The sequence below is a fragment of the Artemia sp. Qi Xiang Cuo genome, chromosome 14, assembly GCF_049724085.1.
Source record: "Artemia sp. Qi Xiang Cuo chromosome 14, ASM4972408v1, whole genome shotgun sequence".
Lineage (NCBI taxonomy): Eukaryota > Metazoa > Arthropoda > Branchiopoda > Anostraca > Artemiidae > Artemia > Artemia sp. Qi Xiang Cuo.
In genome coordinates, this window is record NC_142807.1 from 28,443,570 (window position 1) to 28,450,745 (window position 7,176).

The 7,176-nt window shown below is 29.4% G+C and overlaps 1 long non-coding RNA gene across 1 annotated transcript in view; it reads right to left on the reverse strand.

The window, feature by feature from the left end:
* Nucleotides 1–590: 590 nt before the first annotated feature.
* LOC148944341 (uncharacterized) overlaps nt 591–7,176 on the reverse strand; it is a 337,879-nt gene continuing 331,293 nt past the window's right edge. Inside the window, exons 2-3 of the long non-coding RNA XR_016142891.1 lie at nt 4,061–4,123; nt 591–787 (exon numbers count right to left, since the gene is read on the reverse strand). This is a non-coding gene — a long non-coding RNA (uncharacterized LOC148944341). The remainder of the gene's footprint in view (nt 788–4,060; nt 4,124–7,176) is intronic.

Consider the following 7,176-nt stretch of genomic DNA (forward strand, 5'->3'; position numbering starts at 1 on the left):
TACAAAAGAAAACATTTGTAATAAAATTGGTTTTCAGTAAAGCGCCAATGACGCAGTAGGTTTTAGACTTGAAAAAAAAAGAAGAAATAAATAAATATTAAATAAATAATATATTCAAGGCTTATGGCTCTTTGTTTGAGGGAAAGCGAGAGTGTTGTCTCCAAACGATGTTCCACAGGAGAAAAATAAATGGAGACATTAATCACTATTAATTTGCCTTTCTCAAAACTATCCAAATCTTGTTTCTGCTGTAAAAATTTTAGTATACTGCGTAGGGCAATATCCTTCACTTTTTTTTAATCAGATTCATTCTGTTAGATTTTTTGTATTCTTAATTTCTCCATTTGTTTGGACGAAAATTTCTACTTTGAATTTCTAATGTGCAAAAATTTGGTGAGGAGAAACCCTAAGATTGATCTAAAGTTATAATTCTGGTATGCACCGAAGTCTATTTATATAAATTATGGGTTACTATCGCTCAGTCAGTAATTTTATATTTCGATTCAGTAACAAAATAGTTACCAGTCATTTTATAGTAAGTTTACCTGGCTATTAAAAACAAAGAAAAAAGAAAAAGAATTACAAAAGAGCAAAATTGAACGTTTATTCGTAACAAATGAACTGAAAGAATGCGTAAATTATACAAAAGAAACAGTAAAAAGAATCTTGTAATGAGACAGAATCTATCCATAGAATGGCCTTCCAAAACCACGGTAGCCGCCATATCCACCACGATAACCATAACCACCAAATCCACGATATCCATAGCCTCTGTATGGTCGATATCCTGGACAAATAAAAGCATTAAAATACAAGTATTACGATTGAAGTATTAACTAAAGAAAGTATAAAGAAAACAATAAAAGCACTCACCTATGCCATAATAATAAAAAAAAGTAATAACCTGGATCTTTGATAATTTATTGGACATCCGTCATAAATCCTGTTCATATAAGAAGAGGTGTGATTCTTAAAATTTTTTTTTTTTTTGCAAGAATCTGTGTTTTGTCCAAGAGCCGTGCTGGTTTTGCGGACGTCCTTGAGAAATTAAAGAAATGGTCGTGAAAAAAAAAACAGGCAAATTATTTGGAAAACGCTAGAGACTATGGGGAAAACTTTCAGGTTTCTGATTTCCAGTTTCTTCCTTTATTTTTAGCCTATTTTTCTTTAATGTTTATAGATATTGATTTTATTTTGTAGGTCAAAATCAGACAGTAAATTAAATTTCCCGTTTTTAGCTCTGATCGTTGTGAAGTTTTCTCTCAACAAACCAACAAATAAAGGAGTACACACTGAGTGAAAGATAGACAAATTTTTTCTTATTGGTTGCGAAACTGTAAAAAAATAAAATAAAAATCTATGAAAACAAAATAAAAAGGAAAGGTGTCACCGTGATAGCGAGAGCGCAGAGGCCGAATGCCAAACCACAGTCCCTGCGAAATGAAAGCTCATTTGCATCTGCCAAGGGTCGGAATTTGCTGGAAAGAGCTGATGACGTGAGGCTCCAACTCGGGTCGCTGCCTATGGCTGTCATCTCAATCCCTTAGAATCGTATTCTAGCAAATTAATACCTAACTTTGCTCGAGCTAGTAGTCCTCATTTAACTTTATTTCAAATACAATTTCATGCTGTTTGTTTCTAATCCCATTTGGGGAATTATAAAGCCAATAATTCTCCTCGTGGTTCCAAGGCTTATCTTCAGTTATTGTCCATTAATTTTTTTTCAAAAATTATAGTTTGAGTACAGCGTTTTTCTACCCAATTAAAAATATGTTTCAAGCAAAAAGGGTAGAACACAAATAAAAATGGAGCAAACGTCACAAATTGCACTCCAAAAGCGTGACATTTTCCGGGAGGGCAAAATGTTTATCAAACAGTTCAAGTTCACGATAACAAACTGTATGTATAAATTGACTCGTGCTTATAGTAACCATAGGCCTACCTCTAAGAAGAATTTCTGACAATAATGTTTACATCAAAAGGATCGCCTCCTATTTATGATGATTTCAAATGCATCAAGTTCATTAAATTCAAAACTAATCATCAAAAATTACATGCTTAAGAAAATTTGTGAGTTTTAGAATAGCAGGGAGAAAACTCCAAAGAAGAAGACTCATACTGGTGAATATTATACTATAAGGTTAAACATATAAGTACAGCATCAAATAAAGGTTTCAAGTTCCTATAGATAAAAGTACCAAACTTTGTAGTTCTTTAAGAAGATTGGTCACGGACTTGCGTTTTTTCCCTTTTTTACTCTAGAATCATCGTGTCGAACCCTTAGACTTAGGATATTAGGGGAGAGAACAATCGGATTGAAATTTAATATTCTATTGAAGTATTTAAGTAGGAAACGATATGACGTCGCCTGGTAGTGGGGTCTTCTTCCATTTTGTGGCAAAAAACAATAAATTTGGTCCATATATGGCCGAGATGTATTCGTATTAAAATTATGAGACAGTCAATCAATTTAAAGTTATTGAAAATCAAAAGATTTAGCTTCAGACTCTCAGGGGCCTTGCTAGTATATTTTTTCTTAAAGCAACATCGAGTTTAGATAAATATTTCTACGCTTCATTAATTTCAGCTTATCAAAAAGTTTACGTTAATGAACTGTGAGTAAGGAGTGATGCGGCTCAATAGTAACGGGAACTCTAAAAATCAGAGTTTTGATAACAATAGATATTTTAAAACAACCGAAGTTTTATGCTTATTCAAAATATATAAATATCAGTAAGTTTAATATTACCCATCAAAAGTTACAAAACTGAGAAAATTCGCCCCGTTCTTAAAAAAAGAAAGGATATGCCTCCAAAACGTTAAGCGATCATAATGAAAACTACACCATCAGGTTCAGCATATCTGAGAACCATACTGTAGAGTTTTCAAGCTCCTAAATACACACATGTGGAACTTTGTGTTTTTCGCCAAAAGAAAGATCACCGATACGTGTTTCTTTTTTTGTTTGTTCGTGTTTTTCATCCCATGGTTGATCATTTCGAAAGAGTGATTCTAGCATATCAGGAGCGGACTCATTTGATCTGAAATCAAAAGTTATAGTGTCCTTTTTAAGGGATCTAAAAGATTAGAGGGCGGCTATCCCCCCTCGCGTGCCCCTTTTTCCACAAAGCTACCCTATCAAAGTTTTGAGATAGTTATATTTAGATAGTTTTGAGATAAGTTTTGAGTTATATTTAGAAAGTTTTGAGATAGTTAAAGTTTGAGATAGTTATATATATATATATATATATATATATATATATATATATATATATATATATATATATATATATATATATATATATATATATATATATATATATATATATATATATATATATATATATATATATATATATATATATATATATATATATATATATATATATATATATATATATATATATATATATATATATATATATATATATATATATACATATATATATATATATATATATATATATATATATATATATATATATATATATATATATATATATATATATATATATATATATATATATATATATATATATATATATATATATATATATATATACATATATACATATATATATATATATATATATATATATATATATATATATATATGTATATATATATATATATATATATATATATATATATATATATATATATATATATATATATATATATATATATATATATATATATATATATATATATATATATCTGTATATTCGGAAACCCGTCACACAAAAGATAAGAAGATGAACCAATAATAAAGAAATAAATATTGTAAGAAAAACATACAATGAACTGTAGTAATTAATAATGTGATGATAATCAATGATGATCACTGATGGTAAGCCGATTTTTTAAATGACAGAAATCACTATGAAAAGACGAATTTCATCAAAATTAATGAGTAACTGAGAAGAAATTAAAATGAGTAATCAAGTCAAACTTCAAACGCATTAAAGATGGACTACCGAGCCCAGAACATAAAGTGGTAAATTTTATGAACATTTGGCCGGCAGATACAATAAACTATCTAACTTTGAAAAAATATTACCTCCAAAAAACTGTCTATTTGCTGCATCTTCATCATCATCAGTTAGTAGGTTTTGAGCATAAACTGAAAAAAAAGGTACGGTACTTACTTCAAGACATTATAATGAAGCAGTATATTACTTCCATTATAACTGCCACAAAATGGATGCTATAGTTTTTTACTTTCTGAGGATGGCAATGCATTTATAATAATCTCGTTATATTTGAAAAAAATAAAAAAATCAAAAAATTTGCGAAAAAATTCATACGACATATCAAAGGTGTGGTTGCCGAAGCTAAAGCAATAAACTGTTGGATAAAAACGACCATATTTAAATTATATATTTATAGCAATTATCTATTATCAATTTAGAGCAAGATCAACTATGTATAGGTATACTTACCATTAAATAGATTACACCACGGCAAAGTGCCATGTTGTTTCAAAAACCCTAACAGTTTTACATACATTAATAAATTGAACAAAATGAACAAAAATAGAATCAAATAATCTACCAAACATACAAGTACCACAAATTCTACAACCCCTATGCTTTGTAAAAGCCAGAATATAATTTCTACTTTACAGAAAAAATTTATTTTAAATGTTTTCACTTTTATACCTTTAAGAAATCAAAAATTAATCAAGATTTTAAGGAATAAATATGAGCATGTTTATGTTAAAGTGACAATGCATATTCATTTGAATTTTTTTTCTGTAAAGTACAAATTATTTTCTGGCTTTTAGAAAGCATAGGGGTTTTGAACCCTACTCATATTAATTTCCACTCATTTTGAGCTTGACTCTGTTATTTATTTTAATTTCCGTCCGTTTTGGGTTTCATATATTTATTAATACTGATTTACGGTAGTTGTATGCTTGGTAGATTATTTGATTCTATTTTAGTTCATTTTTGGTCTAATGGAGTTCTTTACTTTTTTCTGAAAAACTTATTTCGTGGAAAAATTTTCTCTTTTAATTAATAGCATAAAAAGAGAGATACGACAGAGTAAACACCAGTAAGCTTATTGTTTTCAACGCAACAAAATGAACTTAATGAAATCAAATTACCGGAATTACATCTGTGACACATGAAACATTACAAAAGGAACATGGCCCAGTATAAAATACCAAGCCTAATTAGCGTATTTGATAAAGGCTTTTTAAGTAGTTTCATAATGCATAGAGGACAAATGAACAACATTGACCATCAAACGGGACAAGACCAATCCGAGCAGCTAAGGTAAAGGATATTCAAAATGTCTAAAGTAATGAAAAATGAAAATGAAGAACAAATATATACAGTAAGAATACTTCCATCGGCAAAAATTACAACGAGTTAAAAATAAAAGTGAAGAAAAAAAAACATACGGTTGGAAGATAAGCGGCAGCAAGAATCACAACTACTCAAAAACAAAAGCGAAGAGCAAAGAAATATAAGGCTATAAGATATACCACAGCGACAACAATGAAACATGTGGTTAAAAGATAAGTGGCAGTGAGAACTACAAGTAACCACGAAAAAGCGAGTATCAGAACGTGTAAAAAAAGGAGCGAAAAATAGAATTATGCTGTTAGAAGACAAGCGACGGCAAAAAATCAGAACGAGCCAAAAATGAAGGTCAAACTGAAATAAATTTTACGTTAGAAGAACAGCGCCATCACAATCTTCGACACCAACAAAATGTGGCATAAAACCCAGTACAAACCTACAAAGACACCAAAAACTACGTAAATGCTGATTACAAGTCATTCGGACCCTTCAACGTTCTATTTGTCCCCTGGGGAGCAATCTGTTTTCCGAAGGAAAGAGTAGCAAGCAAAGCTGACTCAGTAGGAGGCTACTACTTACAACGAGAATCAATATATGCCTACCACAGCCTACGACATGCCGAGTGCCGAGGCCCGGCTTTAAAATCGGCTACACAGTTTTTTTTTTCTTAACTGGCACATTGACATTTCTGGGGTTATTTGAGGTTTTTACGGAAGGGATGGTTGTTTAACTTTAGAAAAGGCTCAGTCTTTCTCCCTGAAAAAGACTATGTCAATGTAAAACGAACAGAAATTTATTAAAAAACTTGTTCGAAAAATCAGTTTTTTTAAAAAGTAAAGAACTCCATTAAACCAAAATGAACAAAGACAGAATCAAATAATCTACCAAGAATAAAACTACCACAAATCAGTATCAATAAATAAATGAAACCCAAAACAAACAGAAATTAAAATAAATAAAAGTCAAACTCAAAACGAGCAGAAATTATTATTAGTAGGGTTCTAAACCCCAAGCTTTCTAAAAGCCAGAATATAATTTGTACTTTACTGAAAAAAAATTCTTTTAAATGTTTTCACTTTTCTAACTTTATGAAATCAAAATTAGATTAAGATTCTAAAAAATAAATATCAGCATATGTATATTAAACTGGCAGTGCAGATTTTTTTCTGTAAATTCATTTGAATTTTTTTCAGTAAAGTACAATTTAAATTCTGGCTTTCATAAGGCTTTGGCTTTAGAACCCTACGCATATTATTTTCTGCTCGTTTTGAGTTTGACTTTTATTTGTTTTAATTTCTGTTTGTTTTGGGTTTCATGTATTTATTGATACTGATTTGTGGTAGTTGCATTCTTGGTAGATTATTTGATTCTATTTTGTTTGTTTTGGCTTAATGGAGTTTGTTACTTTTTTTGAAAAACTTATTTTATTGAATTTTTTTTTTTTTAATTAATCATAGCAAAAAAACATTTTTCAGGTAATAATATAAATAAATAAATAAATTTTAAAATGAAAATAGCTTGATCTGAACACGTGATGTAAGCTTAGAATCAGCAGAATTTTTTACTGAGATACAAATGAAACCCAAAACGAACAGAAGTTAAATAAACTGCCATAAGCAACAAACAAACAATACTTACTAATATAAACGAGTAAATAAATCTTAAAACGAGTGAAACTTAAATGGAATATACAAATCCAGCTTGAAACAAACAAAGAAGAGTTTGGGTTTTGCCTCCTTCTTTCACTTTCTAAGTCTAAAGCAAACTACGTCATTGGTGCTTTACTGAAAACAAATTATATTACAAATATTTCCTTTTGTACTTATTACAGCATTGAAAATCAGCATAAAAATTAAAGCAAATT